Source organism: Anabrus simplex, chromosome 1 (genome assembly GCF_040414725.1).
Source record: "Anabrus simplex isolate iqAnaSimp1 chromosome 1, ASM4041472v1, whole genome shotgun sequence".
Lineage (NCBI taxonomy): Eukaryota > Metazoa > Arthropoda > Insecta > Orthoptera > Tettigoniidae > Anabrus > Anabrus simplex.
The window spans coordinates 1,632,406,739-1,632,429,856 of NC_090265.1; the positions used below are offsets into that span (position 1 = coordinate 1,632,406,739).

General features: G+C 41.5%; 1 protein-coding gene across 2 annotated transcripts in view; it reads left to right on the forward strand.

The window, feature by feature from the left end:
• Positions 1 to 23,118, forward strand: part of LOC136858618 (arrestin domain-containing protein 17) — a 156,254-nt gene that overhangs the window by 120,383 nt on the left and 12,753 nt on the right. The gene's annotated exons all lie outside the window — the stretch shown is intronic.

The following is a 23,118-nucleotide window of genomic DNA, read 5'->3' on the forward strand; positions in this document are numbered from 1 at the left end:
GCCTGCCTTTCATGTCTGATATATATCCCTTTGAAAAAACCCTATTGTATCCCTTATCCCAAAATGAGGAAAGCAACGGAAGCTATCCCATTCTTCTTTCTCTAGCGCGCCTCTTCAATGGCATTTAGGCCGTCTACAGTAGTTACGGTGGACCTTTCGAGGATCCAATCAGCCTTCGGGCTGAATACTCAATACATCTACACGAACCCATCTATTACATGTGAATTCCTTCTTTGATATAGTGCACAACATTGTGTCCGTTTTAGGTCCTCATGGGCTACAATATACAATTCAGATAACCGATTTAATTGTACTAATCATTGTCGCGTACAGTTCTGTTTCTCTCTTCTCTCCGAAGTACACGCCTGTGGGCTTGCTGTATGGGTTATCTCTAAGTCTAAGGGTGCTGCCTTATCAACATCAAAGTCGCTGTCTCCGACCGCTTACTGGACATCATGCAAGCTTGGCCGTGCTGGCCCGCAAGTCAACACATCATCTCTCTTATCTACCAGCACTGACAAAATAGGTGGAGGGCTTCTACTTTATTACAGAAATGACCTGAAATGTAAGATAATTTCCACTTCTGACCCAAGACTTACACTACGACCAGAATTTATGTTTGTAGAATTAGACTGCCATAAAAAGATATTAATAGGGATTGTATACAAGCCACCTAAAATAAGACAGACTGATGATTTTGAAGAGGCATTAGCAAATCTTATCTCGGCATATGATGACATTATAATCATGGGTGATTTTAACACTGACCTTTTAAAGCAGACTAGTGAAGCGAATAACCTACTAAATTTATTTCTCGCCACAAACATGACTGTTCTACCCCTCAACGCTACTAATCACGTTCATTACTCTGACCGCACAAGTCATACCTTAATTGACCTTCTTGTGACAAATCAACCTCAGAAAGTAATTAAACACGGACAGATCCCTGCTCCTGGCATCTCTTCGCATGACCTATTGTACATGTGTTACTCCACGCGAATACCTAAGTACAAACCACGCTACATTACAATACGAGACTTACGACATATGGACCGGAATAAACTGCGCCACGATGCATATAACTTGCCTTGGGACAGTATACGTAATTTTCAGAACATAAACTCTAAAGTAAACAAATTCAATTCAATGGTACTGGAAATATTTGATAAGCACGCACCAAAGAAACAGGTAAGAATCACTCGCCATTCATCCGGGTGGCTAACGGCCGAGATAAGATCTGCTATGGCCAGTCGTGACAAACTGTACAGACAATACAAACTGACGCATGACACAGATGATTTTGAGCGGTACAGGATTCTGAGAAACAGAACAAAGCAACTAATTAGGAACTCTAAATATAAATACTTTCAGGAACTGATGAACACTAACAGCCCGAGACAAAAATGGAGTAAATTACGTACGTTAGGTATAGGTAAAACCGTAGAACAACATGTACCAAGCATATCACTAGAGGCTTTAAATGATTATTTCGCACGGCCAAGAATAGCCTCTACCTCCTTCCCTAAAAGTTCACTACCCTTGTTTCAACAGCATTCTGTGCATGAGCAATTCTCTTTTAGAAATATCACTTCGAATGAAGTTAAAGGTGTGATATACTCTATCACATCTAATGCCACAGGTAATGATGACATTCCTATATCGCTGATTAAAGATATCCTGGGAGCTGTTCTGCCAATACTAACACATATATTTAACTACTGCCTGACAAACGGAGTGTTCCCAGATGTTTGGAAAGATGCACTAATTAGACCCATCCCGAAGAGCTCCAAGTTAGATTCTCCTTCAGATTATCGTCCAGTATCCATCCTACCACCCCTATCCAAGGTACTTGAACGCCTAGTTCACACACAAGCTACTGAATACCTTACCAAGCATTCCCTCCTCAATCCCTTCCAATCCGGCTTCAGGAAAGGATATAGCACTGCGACAGCTTTACTACGAGTGACAGATGATATTAGACGTGCAATGGACCAACGGGAAGTGACTGTACTGACATTATTAGACCTCAGTAGTGCCTTTGACACTGTCAACCCTCAGTTACTACTGCACAAACTTCGAGAACTAAATTTTAATAGTGTGTCGCTTCGGTTCTTTTCCTCTTACCTTGAAAATCGCCGGCAACGTGTGACAGTAGGAAATATGACTTCAGGGTGGCAAAGTAAGACCCTCGGTGTCCCTCAGGGGTCGGTCCTGGGACCACTGTTATTTATCATCCAAATTAATGATATATCGAAAGCTCTTAAATTCTGCAAAATGCAAGTGTACGCAGATGATGTACAAATTTACTGTCATTCAAAACCGAGTGATATAGATACTGCAATTACTAAAATAAATTCCGACCTAAAACATCTTAGTGACTATGCAAATGAAAACAGTTTACTAATAAACCCGAATAAAACTCAAGTTATTATTATTGGTACCAGTAAAAACCTATATTCCCTTAAGCAACGGGACATCTCTCCAATAACTTTAAACAATGAAATCATACCCTACTCTACTTCAGTGACTAACTTAGGAATTATTATGACTGAGACCCTAAATTGGACTCAACAGGTGATAAGCACATGTAATAAAGTACACAAATGCTTATATCCTCTGAAGCGATTCTGCAATGCATTCTCGGTTCGACTTAAAGTACAACTAATTCACTCTCTTATACTACCTATACTTGACTATTGTGACACTGTGTTGACTGAAATTACCTGCGACAGTAACAAGAAACTCGACCGGAGCCTCAACAGCTGCGTAAGATATATATTTAATCTGCGATATGATGCTCACATATCACCATATTATAAGGAATTGTCGTGGCTTCGAGTGCACCAGCGCCGTGAATTTCACATGTTATCACTTCTGCACAAAATACTTTCCACTAATACTCCCAACTATCTTTCTTCGCCTTTTTCTTACCTCTCTTCATATCATGACCACAATACGAGATCTGGCTCCTCTCTTACCATACCTGTAAACCGTACTGCTGCTTACAACCGCTCCTTTATAATCTCTGCGTCCAGGGCATGGAATTTGCTACCTGCGAACATTAGGGACAATCCCTCTCATCGAAAGTTTAAAGTGGCGTGCCGCGAGTATTTGTTGAGTAGATCCTGCTGACTTGCTGGATAATTGTTGAGTGAATGAAAGAATGAATGGGATGAATGAACGGATTATTGCAGTGGATTTTACTTTGTGTATTTTAAAATTAAGGATTCTTTTGTTGTCATTTTTAATATTATTACTATTGTTTTTGCTATAAATATTATTTGTTTTATTTGTATTTGTAAGTACTGTGTAAGTTATGTACATGTATACTCGTCTAGTGGTTAAGTGTAAGAGAGGGCCTTGAGCCCTAACTTCGCCACCAATAAAGGCATTATCTATCTATCTATCTATCTATCAGCAAGCTGATTTCATATTGTCTTATGCTTGGTTTGTCTTACATTTGAGTTAGATAATGATAACACTTAGGTGTTAACACAACAGGCTATCACTGAATGACTTTCGAGTTTTCCTTGCTCTTTTACTGACCGCACGGTGGGTTGCAGTGCCGTGGGTCTCGGGTTTGGTTCTATCTTATGAGTGTGGTATTAACTCATTTTTCCTTTATTAATCTCACGGCAGCCTTTGGTGACATGAGTCCTGAGTTCGCAAGAGCCTTTTCCTATGCAATCTTGAATGCTGATTATGGCTCTTCTTACCTGGCTTATCCATAAGCACTCAGGTAACTACCCGTCTTACGGGGCCTTTTTAAGGGGTGAATCCCGGCTAAGGGTGGCTCACCTTCTGCCTTCAACATCCTCTGATAGGAGACATAGCGTTTCCGGCCTAAGGTAACGGCTATGTAATTTGAAGGTCAGAATTTTTATCTTGAGGGTAATGTTCTCAGTTATCCATTGTGCGCAGAGTGGCACAGAGTTGCGTGGTGGAGGGTTCTGTTCTTGTTAGAGATTGCACAGTTCCTAATCCATCATGATAATGCCTCTTTGGGAAATTTCTAGTATTTTCTAATACTTTGTGCTACACGTGGTTGTCTATCTCGCCATTGATCAGGCTTACCTTTTTAAATTCATAACAACAATAAGGACCAGGTTGTAGTTTACAACCTCCTTTTTGGTTGATTCTGCGCCTGCAGAAATCATACCTCCTTGGGTAGTCACCGGCCCGATGATGGCATACCCCAGGTGGAATCCTTCCTACGGGATTCACACCTCCCATAGGGCGCCCGCATCCATGCTATGAGGACTAAATGCAAGGCCGCTCCCTATGAGGATCCATTTGTCACCTTCTACAACAGACTGGATCAGTCGTGGTGCTATGCTTGTGTATGACGTTGCTTATGTTAACCCCCGGCACCACACGGGGATTTTTCCGTGTACCTTACTACAGGACTCATTCTATTCTCTCCCTTGCGAGAGAATCACTGTGTACTTGACCGTATTATTTAATTCCTTAACATTGATTACCGACTCTGTGACTGTACCTATTCACAAATTCCTACCTTTTCATAATGGTAATTTTATGCAGCTTCCTCTCTATCATGCCCGTTCAATAGGACACTATGTTGCGTATTGGCAATGTTCCTATTAACTCTGAACTAAATTTTAAGCTTTCTGCTTTCTTTACATGAGTGAGCCTTGTGCTCAGCTCAGGACCTCGTGGGTCAAGTTTGGCGAGGGTTGACATCTAGACTCACAGCCTCGCCACTGTGGTCTTTCTGACAGGTACTGAGGATCGTGCACTGTTTGACATCCTGTACCAATAACCTTGGCTCTAAGATTTCTAGGTTAAATTTCTAACACCGGTATCCCTAATTTGGCACGTGGCTTGACTGGGTATTTCATACTAACCCTATCAGCAGCCATCGAAAGTTCACAATGCCGTTGGGGTAAAGGGAGTGTGTTTACCGCGGCCGAAATCAGAGCCAGATAACAAATATTTATGCCCTTTCTAATTAATATATAACTTTAGTCTGTTCTTGTGGACCATAGTTCGTTTTCCCCGCTTATTCAACTCAAGCGTGCAGTTCACACCATTTACCTTTATGACCTTGTAGGGGCCTTGATATGGTGGAGATAATTTTGACTTGCTACGCCCTCGTCTTAGAGCGTCATTATGGAGTAACACTAGGTCTCCTTCCTTAAAAGAAACTTCGTTCTGTGATTCATCGTACCTACACTTCTCTTGCTCTTTACTCTTAATTAGAGTCTTTCTGGCTATTTCATGACTCTTCTGGAGTAGCTGAGTTAATTCTTCTACCACATTCTGATACTCATTGTAAGTTGGCTCAGGTTTTCTCTGTAGTACGCCTGGAATATTGGCCTTTCTTCCGAATATCAATTCAAGCGGTGTATATCCAGTGCTAGTATGTTTGGTAGTGTTATACACAAACATAGCCATTGGGAGATACTTATTCCAGTCATTCTGAGAGCTACACACACAATGTCTCAGAAATTCACCTAGCACTCTGTGACCTTTCTAGGCTTCCGTTCGATTGTGGGCGGAAAGCGGCTGTGTGTACCTTCTTAATTCGTAAGGTTCAACACAGTTTCTTAAACACGTCTGCCATGAAATTCGCACCTTGATCGGTTAAGATCTTTCCTGGTATTCCAAAGACATTGATTACGCTATTTATCAGGGTTCTGGCTACTGTTTCTGTGGTCTGATCTGGCATTGCACTAACGACCAGGTACTTCGATAACTGATCCTGACAGGTGAGCATATATCGATTTCTGGCCTCTGTTAAGTCTAGAGGGCCTCCGATACCTAATGAGACCTTATCAAACACCGTGGCTGGTGTATCTGTGATCACCATTGGGGCCTTCACTTCTGGTCCGGTAATCTTGTTCCTTTGGCGAGAAGGACATGAACGAATATAGTTTTCTATGTCCTTGTGCATTCCATCCCATTGGATGTGGTCTCTCACCCTAGCATACGTCCTGGCAATGCTTTGGTGACCTCCGACCAGCGAAGCATGCGCTTCTTCAATTATGTCCTGTTTTCCCTGCTCTGTTAGCTCGGACTTCGAATTGCTTGTAGCAGGCGTCTCTACTTCACTCTCAGGCTCTGTCACCTCTACCGAAGCGTCCTTGGATTCAGAGCTGAGTCTGTCCGTCTGCTCACCTTCCTCGTTCGACCTCGTGTTACTTGTAACTCGTGTTAGGAGTCGATGTCCTTTCATTACTTCGTTCCCCTCTGCCTGCCGTATCCGGCTCTTGGCCTTCAGAGCTAACTATTCTCACTTCCTGTTCAGAGGTAGCAGGAATTCTGCTTAGACCATCCGTGTTGCAATTATGCTTGCCCTCTTTGTACACGATATCAAAATCGTATTCAGCTAGCTTAAGTCTAAATTTCAGTAACCGAGAAGATGGATCTCATACACTAAAAACCCACTTTAATGGCTTATGGTCGGTCACCACTGTGAAATGACGTCCAAACAAATAAGGGCGGAAATATTTCACACCGAATGCAATGGCCAATGCTTCCCTTTCTGTGGTGCTGTAGTTCCTTTCTGCCTTCTTTAATGTCCTGCTGGCGTACGCTACTGGCAAATCCTTGCCTACCTGCCCTGAGACAGTATAGCACCTAACGCTTCCCCACTTGTGTTTGTGATTAGAATTAATGGCCTTTCAAAGTCAGGGTACTGTAACACTGGTTTTTCAATGAGTTTCTGCTTCAGCACTTGAAACGCATGTTCCTGCTGTTCTGTCCACACGTATGGCACATCCTTTAGGTGTTCGTACAATGGCTTCGCTATCTTACTGTAATTAAGTACGAACCTACGGTAATAACCTGACAATCCTAAAAATCCCTTCAATTGTTTTGTGGTAGTGGGTTGTGGAAAATCCCTCACTGCTTGGGTTTTCCTCTCATCTGGTCGGACTCCGTCCTTCGTAATGACGTGACCTAAGAAGGTGACTTCGGTTCGTAAGAACTCGCACTTGTCCGGTCCTAATTTCAAGTTGGCTTCTCTTAGCCGTTGCAATACGTCTCGTAGCTTCTGGTTATGGTCCTCTATCAAGCTACTATGAATGACATCATCTAAATAACAAAGGCATTTTATCCTTTCTAGCCGTGTTAATATGGTTTTCATTAACCACGTAAATGTTGCGGGCCTGTCTTTCAAACCCATGGGCATTCTTAAATACTCGTAATGTCTTCCTAGTGCAGAGAATGCGGTCTTTTCTCTGTCTTCTGGCTTCAACATGACCTGATGATAGCCATGCGCCAGATCCATGGTGAAGTGTCGGGCCTTTCCTAGGGCATCTAATATTTCTGTAATTAATGGAAGTGGGTACGCTGTACCGATTGTAACCCGGTTGAGCTCATGGAAATCAACTACTAAACGAAACTTTTGCTTCCCAGAGGCGTCCATTTTCTTGGGGATCAGAAGAATGGGCGAGGACCATGGAGAAGTGGAAGGAGCTATAATTTGATCATTTAACATCTTGTCAATTTGTCTACCTATCTCCTCTTTCTGGGCTTCGGGCAATCTATATTGCCGTAGATGAATGGGAGGTTGATCCGCAGGTGTCGGAATGTGACGTTGCAGCACATCCGTGTGCGTTAGCTTATCACCTTCCAAGTAAAATACATCTTGGTAGGCGGTACAGATCGCACATATCTCTTCGCGATCTTTGGGTGCTAAGTGGTCTAAACGCAACTGCTCTCGCAGTCTTTGAACCCTGGACTTGGTGACGGGGGACCTGATATCCGCTTGTTCACAACTGACATTATTATTATTATTGCCATTCTCTGAGTGCTCTTGCATTCCGCTGCTTGTTCTAGATAAGGCGGCTCGCTCGACCTTATTTACTACAGTGGGTGATTCAGCTGTCTCTTTCCCTACAGCTTGAAGTCCTACCACTGGACTTAGTAATTTCCAAGTCTTATCAGTAGTGTTCAACATACTGACAATAGCCGTGTAATCTTCCGACTTGGTCAAGCACTCTGCCAAGTTAACGCCCGGTCTTACTTCTTGCTTTTCAATAAGGCCTTCAGTATTATTCTTATCTACTTCGATAGCCACTATCTTTTCGGTTTGGGGTTCCAAAGTGACCCATACAGCTTCTCGTGCACCAAAGGGATATTTCTTTCCTGCTATTAGCGCATACCCATCCTGGTAATTTAATATACTATTATGCAGGATATTCATTCCAATGATCCCTTCTTGTTTCAAATTGAAATCATTGCCTACAAGGTGGAACTCTAGGATTTTTCCTCCTATCGGGATTCGAATTTCCCCTTTCGTGAATACTACGTCTCCACTGATGCCTCTCAGCTGGAGAGTCTCCTTTCGATTCATGAAAACGTCCTTAGGTGCACATTTTTCTTTGAGGAGAGATACGTCACAACTTGTGTCTATTAAAAACCTATCAGGGTCTCTCCGACCGGCTAAATCTATCAAGATTGAGCCTTCTGTCTTGGATAATTCTGTTGCGGCGGGACTTGATACCTTCAGGGTTTTCACTGCTGTGCCTTGCTCGTGACCCCTTGTTAGTTTAACGTGTCCCGGGTATTGAACCAACAGTCTTCGCTATCGTGAGACCATCGCTTACATGTCTTACACCGTGTTTTAGGACTACATGTCTTGTCTTGGTTGTTTTGTGTTACATCAGCCTGGACTACTCTCTGGCCCTTTCGTTAAAGGCTAACTTGAGCCTCTCGGCTTCGCTTGGTGGTACATTGCCACCGTAAATGGCCTTGCCTCCCACAGGCATAACACCACTTATTACATTGGTCCTTATTACATTGTGGACACACGGGCCTCTTATGACCCACTTCATTGCATTCGTAACATCGTATGATGGGCTCAGTTCACCCCTTATGATTTCCTGCTCTCTGCGCATGCTGGGATTGTACCTTGGATGGTGCTTTTGTGGACCTGACTATTTTTACTTCTCCGGTAGTAGGTTTCTCTTGGTCTCTTAATTTCTTTCTACATTCTTGCTCCTTATGGCCTAGCTTTTTGCAACATGTGCACTTAGGAGCCGGTGTGTCAGACTTGGTTCTTGGCCGTTTTGCGATATGGCCTTCTTGCTTACAGTTGAAGCAAGTCACCAGTACGTTTTGGGATTTACCTTGCTTATTTCCCGTTGTCTGACGTCGCCCTGAGTTGCCCTTTGTGCTGCCCTTGGTAGGCACTACCTGCCAACCTTCTTTATGAGGGGTTCTAGCCGGCTGTGGCTTGTATAGGACTTCACGCTCTTCCTGAGAGAGCAGTAATGCCTCTTCCTTCCTGGCTGTACTTACAGCCTCTTTGAATGTTCTAGGATCTCGCTCCTGCACCTTGTGCTGAATTTCTCCTATTTCGGAGCCCTTGAGTGAACCCGGCAGTGGCTATCTTAACTACCAGTCGGCGCTGATATTCACGGCCTTCTATCGGTTCTTCCTCTAAAATCGCGTTCCTGAACATAACCACGATTTCTTCAACCTCGTGAGCCCATTCTGTCACGGTATCCCTAGTCCCCTGCTTGGACTGGAATAACTTGCATAGATACAGTTCAGATGTCCCTTGTTTGCCATAATATTCCCATATGGCATTCTTTGCATTCCTCCAATTTACATTATCCCCCCGTGATAGCAACTTCTCGCAAGCTGGACCCGTTATCTTTCTTAGAATGTACTTAAAGAATAATGCCTTCTCATTGGGCCGTACCATGCAGTGTGCGGCTTCTACGTTCGCAATGAATTCGCGGAGGCGTTCCGGCTTACTGCCGTCAAATTCATGACCTATTAATTTATGGCCTTCTGCTGCCGATATAAACAATCGTTCCTCTGCATGCACACTACTCGTATCCGATCCTGCGTCACTAACATTATCTACCAAATTACCCATTGCACTTGACTCTGCCATTATAGAAAGAGAAAGTTACAAGCACTCACCCTTTGATCGGTGCTGAAGATGGGCTGGATCCTCGGTCTCCTGTTGTTGTCTGCTACCGCGCACTGGGCTGGCTCAGTAGGCTGCTCTCGTGCTGCTGGCACCTCTCGCTGGAACGGGAATCCTGGCCGGTACTTCTTTCTTGAGCTAAGCCTCTTCTGCGGGACTTCAAAAATGAATCATCTCCTTCTCTGCTGAGGTTGTCTGCTTCCCACCCCACATCTGACACCAAAATTTTTGTCTTCTGTCGTGACAGACAGGGTTTGAGCTTAGGTGAGCTTGTAGGAAATGTCAGATTGGTTGGAAGGTTGGATTGTTCCCGAGCGGTAGGAACGTATAGGTTGGGAAGTTTCAACTAAGGTGCAGAAGGAGGAAGTCGCTGAAGTGGATTCCCATGAAGATAATGTATTCTGATACGTAGAGCTAATTACAGTATGTACACTATGTACAAAGATGAGAAGACTTTATGTTGGCAAGTCTTGAGCGAGAAGCTGTCTACTAGTCTAGTCTTCTAAGTCCAACATGAGAAGAATTATTATTATTATTGGTTGCGTAATCGTTCTGTCGACCGACAGAGATTCTACTAGCAACTTGTCCGTGACATGAATGATAGAAGCCCTGAATCGTGACTTCCCTGTCCTTTTATAGCCTCCGGGGCCACAGCCCATGTTCTGGAAGCTTGTGGAAACTGGCGTATGTGACTACTGTGACTACCTAACTTTCCGTAATTCTGGCCAGTCGGAGGCCTGTATCCTAGAGACTTTTTAGTGCCTTCTTATTGCGTCTATAGAGTTGAACCATGCCCCTGTCAACATGATTCACGTCCTGTATGACAAACTTCTCCGTTGCTCAAGATTTCCTAACATGCAAGAAATATGATTTCCACTATTAACTATTCAATATAATTATTTTACAAACCTTATTTTACTAGGTATGGCTATAGGTATGCCTATACCTGACTTCTAGCCTCTATTACAGGCTGATTCCTATACGTCAGGTACAACTATTCCTCCTACATTCCCTGGGTTCGATCCTTGGAGGGAATAGCAGTCCTGGGTTCAAGTCTCTGGGGGGACACGACATTCATACTGCCATCAATGCTTTAGCCTAAAACTGAATTTGCCTATGGAGATAATTTCAATAATTAAGTTGAAGCAACACTATTAAAACATGATTGAAGAAGTTGGTTTTGGACACATTCTAAGATTCACAATAACTTACACGAGGTATCATACAAAAGAAAGCAACCTCCAAGATAGTAAACGAGTATGTGCTTGTCATCCATATCTTTCATTTCAGGAAAACAGAGAAATTTATTTGCTGGATTTAATCATAAATGTATACGCTAGTAATAGGGACACATCGGCTGTGCAGTTAGGGGCGCGTAGCTGTGAGCTTGTATGCGGGAGATAGTGGGTTTGAACCCACTGTCTGCAACCCTGAAGATGGTTTTCCGTGGTTACCCATTTTCACTCCAGGCAAATTAAGGCCACGGCTGCTTCCTTCCCACTCCTAGGCCTTTCCTATACCGCCGTCGCCATAAGACCTATCTTTGTCAGTGTGACAAAGGAAATTTAACCCATTCACTGCCAAACCCGTATGCATACGTTATTAAACACCGTGCCTCATTCGTCAATCCCGTATATATACTTTCTGGTGCAGTGTGTACTTCACCGATCTCACAAATGAACGCGATATAGTGTTATGCTTTGAGATTCCATGAAAATGCTCAAATAAGTTCTGTACAGCAGATATACCACTCCATTTCACGTGTTTTGAAAGCGGTCTGGTGTTATTTCAGCTTCGTTGGAGTGGTACATCTTTCCCTCTAACTTGTAACCATCATCGCGTCTTGAAGTATACATTCATCTCTTGCTGGCAAAGAAATTGAATATTTCCTCATAAACAGTGATTCTGGAGAGCTATATTTTGATAATGAAGATGGAGAATATCTAAGTGGCGATATTGAATTACAAGAAAATGCTAGACAAAGTAGTAATGATGAATATCGTGCAGAATTGTCACCCCTTCCTCAGACAAATTATTTTTTCCCCAAATGTAAATGATTTTGATAATACCAGTTCTTAGATCAACAATTTTATATTATATTTCAATAATAGTATCACCGAGCGGAGTAGCCATGCGTATTAACATGCTACGGCTATAGAGTCGAGCTCTCACTCGGCAAGCGAGTAGGTTCGAACCCCACTATCAGCTGTCCTGAGGATGTTTTTTGTGATTTCTCTTTTGCACTCCCAAGCAAATGTCGGGACAGTTCCTATTCATAAACCACAGCCGATTCCTTCCACTTCCTTACCCAGTTTCATTCACCATCATTAATTTCATATTCATTATCTTCTCAACTGACGTTTGCGTCAGGAAGGGCATCCGGCCGTAAAAATATGGTGTAAAATATAATCTTACTTCATCCCCGACCCCGTACTGGGCTGCTAAGGGGACGATATGCATTCCATTAACAGTATCAGTAAATATGTATCTGTAAACGTGCTTCTTCCTTAAAAAACCCCGGCCCAGAGGGTTCGCCTGGTCATCAAAACTCAGCAGTGAAAAGGTTAAAAAAGGTAAGAGGGACTTCCTTTATTTAGCGTGTTTTCAACAAAATTATAATTGTTAGCCAAAATTATACATTACATTGTTTTATTACTGCTTTGTCCATTGTTGCAACCTTCAACTGAGGGAAGTTTTATAAAATAAATAAATAAATAAATAAATAAATAAATAAATAAATAAATAAATAAATAAATAAATAAGATGGGTTCACAGGTGAAAGTGTCACAAGTGGATGGGGATTGATATAATGAATTACAGGTGAAAATGTTTTTGAGGTTTATTGGGTATCCAAAAGCATCTATGGGGCTCTTGCATACCTTAACACTAATCAAGGGGAAAGTGAAAAAAATGTCTAGCCCTTTGAAGAATTAAGGCATCAGCAAAAGAAAAGGAGGGGCCATGAAGGGAGTGTAGGCTTTGCAAACATAATACTGTTGGGATCATAATAGAACAAGAGTTGACCAAGGAAGGTCGGATAGGAAAGATGTGATGCGCTTAGCACGAGCGAGTGGAAGCAAGGCAAAACTCAGCTAGGGTCCCCATGGTTGCACACTCAACCTCCTTCAGTCACCTCTTATGCGGGTGATACCTTGGATGTATTCTACTACCCCCACCCACAGGAGGTGATTTTATTGAGACCAGGTAGGTAAATGGTTATGAAGTGGCTGAATTTGGTTGCTCCCTTCTTCTTAAACTATCTCCTTGTCTGCTCTATGTACACATGCACACAGTGCTTTGTTGACGTGAGACAATCCTATGGCCAAACACTAAATTTAATTTAAAACTAAGTGTAAGTTCACTGCAGAACCCATAAGATTATTTACCTACAGCTACCACCTGCAGCACTCACATTGGTGTAATTACTTCCAGCGAAGGTTTGCCAACTGCACAACCCCGAAACCATAGTTGTGGGATGAGGTATATATGTCAACTTTGCCATTGTTTTCTTTACAGCTTTTCTTTATTGGTCTGCATATATCCTGGCTTGTGACAAAAAAGAACCTTTGGTCTAACACATCAAAGTGATTTAGCAAAGAACCTCTTGATGGAAGTGCACCCCTACATAGTGGGGACTCAGTTTCCTGTCAGCCATTGGCTCACATTCTTCAGGATTTTTATTGTGCAGTGGCTGATAACAAAATCTATGGGTATTGATATGTTGGAGTGACGATGTACTGCATGATATTTCAGCCAATGAGAGTGGTTGAAGCTGAGAAAAAGTATGTTAAATGACATGTAATTCATTATATTAGGCTATAAAAGTAAATATTTTTCTAGGGGTGGGTTGATCGGGTCTCCGGCATTCATAACAAACACTTCTCTCCTCTACAAGCAATCCAAGGTGAGATTAGCATCATTTACCTTCATTATAATGTTATTAACCTTGCAGGGGCATCAATGAACTTATACCAAAAATAATATTCAATTTGGGCAAAAATTTGGAAATTGTAGGTGGCAGTGGAAGAGTGAAGTAAGCATGCATCACAACTCACACAAATTGAAGAACACTTTCTGTATGCTGTATAAACAGCGTATTTGCTTGTCTCTGATGTTCTGTTCTCCAGTGATATATGCCAGCCACTAGAATTTCCTCGTGGGTAGGGGCAGTAGAATACATCTATGGTACCCCCTGCGGGTGGGGGACGCACATGTAGAATACAGCCGCGGTATCCCCTGCCTGTTGTAAGAGGCGATTAACAGGGGCCCAAGGGGCTGTCAACTTGGGAGTGTGGATTGGCGACCACAGGGCCCGTATTGAGTCTTGGCATTGCTTCCACTTACTTGTGCCAGGCTCCTCACTTTCGTCTATCCTGTCCGACCTCCCTTGGTCAACTCTTGTTCTTTTCAGACCCCGATGGTATTAGAGCATTCGAGACCTAGGGAGTCTTTCATTTTCACGCCCTTCGTGGCCCTTGCCTTTCTTCGTCTGTTACTTCATCTTTCGAAGTGATGGATCTCTTCTTTCTTCTTCTTTTCTCTCTCTCTTTACCCCCTGTGGGTGGGGGACGCACACGAATAATACACCCATGGTATCCCCTGCCTGTCGTGAGAGGCGACTAAAAGGAGCGACCAAGGGATGATTGAATTAGAACCATGAAACTACTTTTGATTCGTACCATCATGTGGGGAACACCATGGGTTGCCTGTACTTGCAAGTAGTACCACTATATTAGGTACGAAATCGGTTTGTGATTAGTAGCAGTAAAGAGGCTGGTCTGTGGGTTTCCAGTACCCGTGCGTCGTACCCATGTGAGCAACACCGCGGGTCTGGGTGTTGCCTGTGAGTTGTACCACTATATGAGGGACACCGTGGGTCTGTGTTGCCTGTGATTAGTACCCACTATGTGAGGAACACCACGGGAATACCGGCACCCGTGACTAGTACACATAGGTGAGGAGCCTCATCGGTTTGTGTTGGCTATGAGTGGCGCCATTGTGTGAGAAACACCATAGGTCTGCCTTACCTGTACGGAGTACAATACTTGTGAGTAGTACCATCTTGTGTGGAACACCGTGAGTCTTTGCTACTTTTGATTAGTACCCCAACATGACAAATACCATGGTTCTACTTTACTCGCAACATGTACCATTCTGAGGGGCCTTAGACATGGATTTTGGACCCCTTTAGACATCAAGCATTTTCAATTCAGGATTGTGCTTTATAAGTGGTCCCTTGGTCCGTCATACTATTTTTTTTTAAGTCGAATCCACTGTTTCTTGTTTGCTTGTATTTCTTTTTTTGGGTTCATGTCCATCTATTCATTCTTCATGACACTTTTTTATTTTATTTTGGTCAGTGGATGATTTTGAACTTTTTGTTGTCATTTCATTTCGTACCATTAGGGGCCGATGACCTTGATGTTAGGCCCCTTTAAACTACAAGCACCGTCATCATACATCTATGGTATCTCTAGCCTGTCATGAGAGGCTACAAGAAGGGACCCCTAGTGGCTCTCAACTTCGGAGCATGAATTGGTGACCATGCGGCCCCTAGCTCATTTTCACATTTCTTTCACGTACTTGTGTCAGGCCCCTTGCTTTTATCTTTCCCATCCTATCTCCCTTCGTTGTCTCTAGTCTTCTTTCGACCCGAATGGTATTTTTTTGCTAGGGGCTTTAAGTCGCGCCAACACAGATAGGTCTTATGGCGACGATGGGATAGGAAAGGCCTAGGAGTTGGAAGGAAGCGGCCGTGGCCTTAATTAATTTACAGCCCCAGCATTTGCCTGGTGTGAAAATGGGAAACCACAGAAAACCATTTTCAGGGCTGCCGATAGTGGGATTCAAACCTACTATCTCCCGGATGCAAGCTCACAGCCGCGCGCCTCTACGCACACGGACAACTCGCCCGGTCCGAATGGTATTAGGTTTGCAAGACCTGTCTTTCATTTTCATGACCGTGGTGGCCATTCGCTTTCTGTTATCAGTACCTTCATTCAAAGGGTTGGACCTTTTCTTGTCCTCTGATTACTATTAAGAGGATGTTTGCCCAGTTGTACTTCCTCTTAAAATGATCACCACCATCACCACCACCATAAGTTAATTAGTTGTTCTTTACTCTTCATTCTTAGTCCTACAATAATTCCAGATTGGCAACCACTAGATCAGTGTAATGGTCATTTTTATTTTGTAACGAGCGGTCAGTTGCATTCGGCCTTGAATGACATAAACTTTAAATTAATATCATCTTTACTATGGAGCGAGTTACTATAAGTGAAGGCAGCAGGCGCAGAAGATACATTCTGTCACTACATATTGTAACATTGTGGCACGGGTGACTTAGTGATAGAGCGTGGTCAGTATTTCATAGCATAAATAAAATGAACTGTGGGAACTGCCTTAACTTATCCTTGTTAACATATTTTTACTTACTGTATTCCATTTGCTTCTGCTAAATTCTTGTGCTGTGGGAAACCTCTATACAGCCACAGCCTACCAGTATATTGACTTCATGGAAATGGACAAGTATCGTCACCATGGCCTAGATTTTGATGAGCTAATAAATACTCCTAAGATAATAATTATAATGTTCCACCTATTCAATACACTTATTAAAAAATGACTTTACATTTATTTCACATTTTTAGCAGGAAATATTTAAGTTTTTTTGAAACATCTTCAGCTGGTTAATATTTAAAATCGACAAAAATACATTCTAAAAATGATATATACATGAATTATGTGAAAATGAAATTATACAATAAAAACAGCGTGGTGATTTAAGAATCCACTTGTTAGGTATCAAAATGTTAAATGCACAATCCATTGGAATGTTGGTCTTTGTGGTGTGATATTTACGATCCTCTTCTTGTGGTTCTTAATGCGCACTATGTATGAATAAAAATGGAGCTGTCTTGTTGCAGTCTTATTTTAAACTCTGTTTGACCAATGTACAATTTAAAATTGTGGGAACTTCTCAAGTATATTGTTAAGTGTTTGACATAGAAAGAAGCTTGTATACATTGTTGAATATGGAACGATCTTTTGTAATATTTTGTTTGCGGGAGTCTGGAAAGAAAAGAGAAGAGGTTTTATGAAGAGTGAATGCAAAAGTAGGGGGTTAAACTGTCAGAAAATGCTGAATGTAAGTACTTACTCCAACGTCCCTTGTCTAAACGGTGTACCTGCGAACAAGACGTTGATAAAAGAATTGGGGCTGCTCAAGCAGCATTCGGACAGTTAATGCACAGAGTCTTCATGAATAACGACCTAAAACTGCATACCAATCTCATGGTGTACAAAGCTGTTGTCTTTTCCACACTGCTGTATGGCTGTGAAATTTGGACACACTATCGCCATGATATCAAAAAACTTGAGCGCTTCCACCAACAGAAAATGAGATTCATCTTGCATATTAAGTGGGAGAACTATGTGACCAACACGGTAGTTCTCGACAAAGCGCAGCTAAATAGCATTGAGGCAACAATCATTGCTTATCAACTGAGATGGTTAGGCCATGTTCACCGCATGGGTGATACCATGTTTCCCCTCCAAATTATTTATGGTGAACTTTGCTCCAGCAGTAACCTCATGGAGCCCCTTAAGTGTTTTAAGGACCAGCTAAAACACATCATGAAGACAAGTGGTGTAGATATACAGACATGGGAAGAATGTGCTGTGGACCATTCACTGTGACAGAACACTACATCCACCGCCGTCAACTTGTTTGAAAGAGAACGCCGTAGACATCAAGAGGCCAAGCGACAAGCAAGAAAACTCCGTCAATTACAACCCCGCCCTCCTCCATCCATTCAGTGTAACTTGTGTGGATGCCAGGATTGGTCTGTTTAATCATCGCAAACACACCCGTAAACTGAGTTGAAGTGGTCATTGTATGCAGGGAAGTTATATATACTCGAATCGCGTTACAATCGACGACGACTCCAACGTCCTTTGTTCCCTCGAGTGGCCTGAGTCCTGCGTATGCTCATGTGTCTTGTTGATTTTTGACTGATCTCTTACAGGTAATGAGTGTGGTCTGCTGGTGTTGGAAAGAGGGGAGGGGAGGAGAAGGTGCAGTAGGTATGAGGGAGAAACAGTCGCCTGTCCATGACATGTAGTGAATTTTCTGTTATTAGCATTAAATTCATTCATTAAAGAGAATGTTGAACATAATAAATGTTGAAAAATGATGTATATAATGACCTAAAAATCCTCCAAAAAAATGACTTGGAAAGAATGAGAAAATGGCCTGAAAATATGAAGGAAAATGTATAGTTACCCAAAATAGTATGTATGTTATCCAAATTACCTTCAACTTGTAATGAAGTGAATACAATTAGTATCTTCAAATATTAATAATAATAGATACAGAGAAATCTGAGAGAATCATATTTGTCCTTTTTTAAATACAATTGTTGCAATCAGAACAACAGAGAATCTACATGTCATTCAGTGATAGTCTGGGTACCATGTGTTTGCCACCACCCATATGTTGCTGAATGGTAAATCTTTTATCTACTGACCTGTTCACTTGTGTATTTTTCAGAAAGGTATCTGACCATATGTAAAACTTGCCGAATCGTGAAATATTTTCCTTAAGTGGATAGCTAAGTTTTATCTTTGAATCACGCACAAATAAATAAAACTATGTGTAAAACGAAATTAACCAGCACATATATGTATGTTAGTACTCGGGCACTTCAACAACCTGACTTAAACGTGAATTTGTCCCTACTACATTGATAATACCTCCCACTCTCAAGAGTTTAGTTAAGAGTTGTAGATTATTATTTTACAGTTTTTGAACTGAGTATGGTGTTTTAAGTATTTTTGTTTATTGAAAGCTTGGGTTTTATTCAGGTATGTTGATTACCCAATGTAAATGCTTGAGAATGACTAAATAATACTGTAATGCTGACAAAGAAATGTGACTTAAATACTAGAATTGAATGTAATGAATTACTAAAAATGACAAAATAATGGGGTAAGATAAAAAAACAACCTAAAAGTAAAAAATGACTTAATAAACACATTTCTGTAATCAGGGAGCCATGATTTATATACAGGGTTATTCAAAATGACTGTCAGGGTTTAAAAAAATCATAATACACAGTGCAATTGACGTAGGAATACGAATCTTGCTTTATTGTGTACTGCAACTCGTATAAAGTTTTTTTTTTTTTTTACATCACAAATGCTCAGTATGTGCATCTCTTGTCACTCTACACACATCTACTCGATAGTCCATCTCTTCCCACACACGCCCCAACATGTCAGCGGTGATGTATACTATTATTATTAACAAATACATTGCAATTGAGAAATATCCCAGTGGCAATAGTCGCTTACAGTAGTGTGATAATAAAGTAAAAACATACAATTACCAGACAACAACAACAACGAGTACCACAAGCAATTCCATCGAAAGAAAATATTACAAGAAACGCTACTAGTTTAACATTCTAAATCCAGCATCATCATATACAAAATTCACACACAACTGTATTTCCACTGCTTAACATTATGGCTTACAGTACTATAAGTTGAGCTTACTACTAGCTTAACATTTTTATTGATAATAAAGTAAAGTTAAAACCTAACTACCCAACAAAAACACAACAGCAAGAGTACAACAGCAATCCCATGAAAAAAAAAATAAGTCAAGAAATTAGTTTAACATTCTAAATCCAGTGCGACTGGCTTCGGCAGCCGGCACATTTCCTATCTTCACCGCCAGATTGGGGCTTCGTTCATTCCATTCCTGACCCGGTCGAATGACTGGAAACAGGCTGTGAATTTTCATTCTAAATCCAGCATCATCATATACAATTTCACACACAACTTAAGTATTTCCAGTGCTCAACACTACAGCTTACAATACTATAGGTTGAGCTTACTACTAGCTTAGCATTACAAGTGATAATAAAGTAAAGTTAAAACATAAACAACAAGAGTACAACAAGCAATTCAATGGAAAGAAAGAAAGAAAGAAAGGAAGGAAGGAAGGAAGGCAGCTCAGATGCGTTCCTCCATTCTCAGAAGGAACAAACAATCGTTAACGAATCCCCACAGGAAGAAATCACATGGTGTTAAATCTGGTGAACGTGGTGGCCAGGATAAGAGCATCTGATCACAATTCATTCCGCGTCTTATCCATCATTGTGATAGTTCTTGTTTTAAAAATGCTATGACCTCCCTGTGGAAATGAGATGGTGTACGTAATCATTACTGCCGTCACTCAGCTGGGGTAACAGCCGTTCTGTCAGCATGTCCAGGTAAGTCAGCCCTGACACTGTCTGTTCATTGAAGAAGAATGGACCATAGATCTTTGTCTTCAAAACAGCACAGAACACATTCACCTTTGGGGAGTCGCGCACATGTTCCACATAATGGTGTTTTGTTGCTCCCCATATTCAACCGTTTTGTTTATTCACCTTTCCACCCACATGGAAGGTTGCTTCGTTGCTGAAAATTAATCTGTAATGAAAACCATCATCTTCTTCAAAATGTTCTTGCAGTGCGATGTAAAAAATTTGAACTTAGGACTTTGTCATTACTTGTTAAAACTTGACGCAGCTGTAAGCAATGTGGCTTTATCTTCAGGCGCCTTTGTAACACACACCATGTGGTTTGAGGTACATTCAATTCCCTGCTGCCTCTTGTAGTCATTTTCTTAGGGCTACGGAGATGAGCGCTCCAGATCCAATTTACTCCCGCTTCTGCCTTTCCCTTTACACAAACAACAATCTGCAAATAGAATTGTCGAAGGGAGGGTCCTCCCCATATTTCTTTCAGAAATGGTGCTGGACTATGGTAACAGACCAATATTGATGATATTCAAGAGTACAAAACGCTTTCTCCTTACTGCTGACTGCCACTTTGTGAACGCTGCTGTAGTTGCCATCTAATGGTAACTGATGTCACTATAGGCAATGCAGAACAAAACTTTAAGAGTTTGTCTAACCATTGCAGCAACAATAATAGTATGTTTTTCATTGTTTCTAAAAAGTCACAAAACCCTAAAAATCATTTTGAATAACCCTGTATAAGTCAGCAATGTGTATGATGCACCAGTTAATAGATGACAGTAGTGATGGGTAACGCTCTCGCTCGAGACTCTCGAGACCGATCCTCCTGTAGTGCAAGCTGTGTGATGTACCAGTAACTACGACTGTAAACTTGATAGTATATCATAGGCAGTCATTGCGTGAAATAACGTTCTCATATGAAAACGTGTGAGCCAATACATTTTGTCAAAAGCCTGGAAAAGTACTGCATATTCAACCATGAACCCCTTAATACCATTAACGAAAGTGAAAACAGAAAATGTCAGTATCTTAAACTGGTCACGACTTATTTGGGGTGGACATCTTAGCTGAATAACCATGCATAATTTGTGAATAACTGTAGATAGGATGTACACCTACTTGGATACTAGAGGCGTGCATTATTCGAACTTGAGACGGGGAAGATGTTCTTTGCTACACATGCAACCCCCATTACACATGAGTGGGTGATGGGCACCGCTCTCAAGACTGATTCTCGTGTGCTGCGAGCTGTGCGACGTCCCAGTAACTACAAGTGTAAGCTTGATAGTTATCATCAGCGGTTCTCATATGGAAACTTGTGTGAAGATAAATTTTGCAAAAGCCTAGGAAAGCACTGCATCTTTAAATATGAGCTCCTTAATACCATTGAAATGAAATGGCGTATGGCTTTTAGTGCCGGGAGTGTCCGAGGACATGTTCGACTCGCCAAGCGCAGGTCTTTTGATTTGACACCCGTAGGCAACTTGCACATCATAATGAGGATGAAATGATGATGAAGACGACACATACACCCAGCCCCATGCCAGCAAAATTAACCAATGATGGTTAAAATTCCCGAACCTGCCGGGAATCGAACCCAGAACCCCTGTGATCAAGGGCCAGCACGCTTACCATTTAGCCATGGAGCCATTAACGAAAGTGAATACAGAATGCCAGTATCTTAAACTGTTCACGAGTTACATCAGGTGGACTTTTTAGCTGAATAACCCATATAATTTGTTAATAACTGTTATTAGGATGTAAACCAACCTGAATGCCTCACAATCGTTGTTGGCAGGGCAGCTTCTTGTGATTCAGACCGGGCCGGAGGTGTTCTGTGATGATTCCTCTTCATTGATATTATGCGTTTGTTAGTGCCGGATCATCCCAGAAGTATTTCTGCCGATGCATTTTACTTCTTTTGAATAAGCAACACAATGAGCTGTGCTATGTGATATCTCTTAAAAATAACCGACATCCGCGACTTAGGTTGCGTTTCGGATATCGTCTTAAAGTTGTCGCGTACAACTAGATACAATTTCACTTTGCACCGTCATATATTGATGTACCTAATTATGACGCGAATACTCTATAACATTGTAAGGAATTATTTCCTTCGTCACCAAAATATCGGTAAACACAAGCAGTGGTCATATATTATTAAATTTGGGGTCTGATAACGATGTACACCTACCTGTCGAAGGAATTGGAGCAAATGGAAGCATTTTAGATTACACATTCCACTCATGCATAATGGTGGTTGCATATGCAGCAAGGCGCATCTTGCCTCATCTCAAGTTCAAATAATGCACGCCTCTAGTATCCAGGCACGTGTACCTACAGTAGCCGTCAGGTTCTGTACTTAAACCACTCATCCATGAACCTACCAGTGCATACAATGCCAGAATGCGTATCCTTTATAATTATGTTATACTGCGTCAAAATAGACCACGGTAGAAATGAACGCCCTAGTCTCTTGTTGACACGTATTTACGAAATTGAGAAGGCCGGTGGTTGGCTATTCGCATACTTGGTACAAACAACATTCAGCTCCGACAACCTGTAGGCCTATCAAATTATTATAATTAATGAACCACCTTTCCAATACACAAAATCCTTATATTTAGGATGAAACCATTTAATCACAAATTGAACATGTTTCACTTAACTTTGTGAGCATCATCAGCAATAGTTAAATCATTGGTGGGTCAGGGCCCTGATCCTGGTGTATATCACAAAAGAATGTCTAATATACATTGATAAAAATATATAAATTTAACACTTTAAAAATAATCAATAAGATTATTTATGTCTATTAAAACAAAAAAATGTTTAATCATTCAGATTGTTTAAAATGTAAAACGGAATGGATGGCTTAAATGTTAAAAATAGTATATG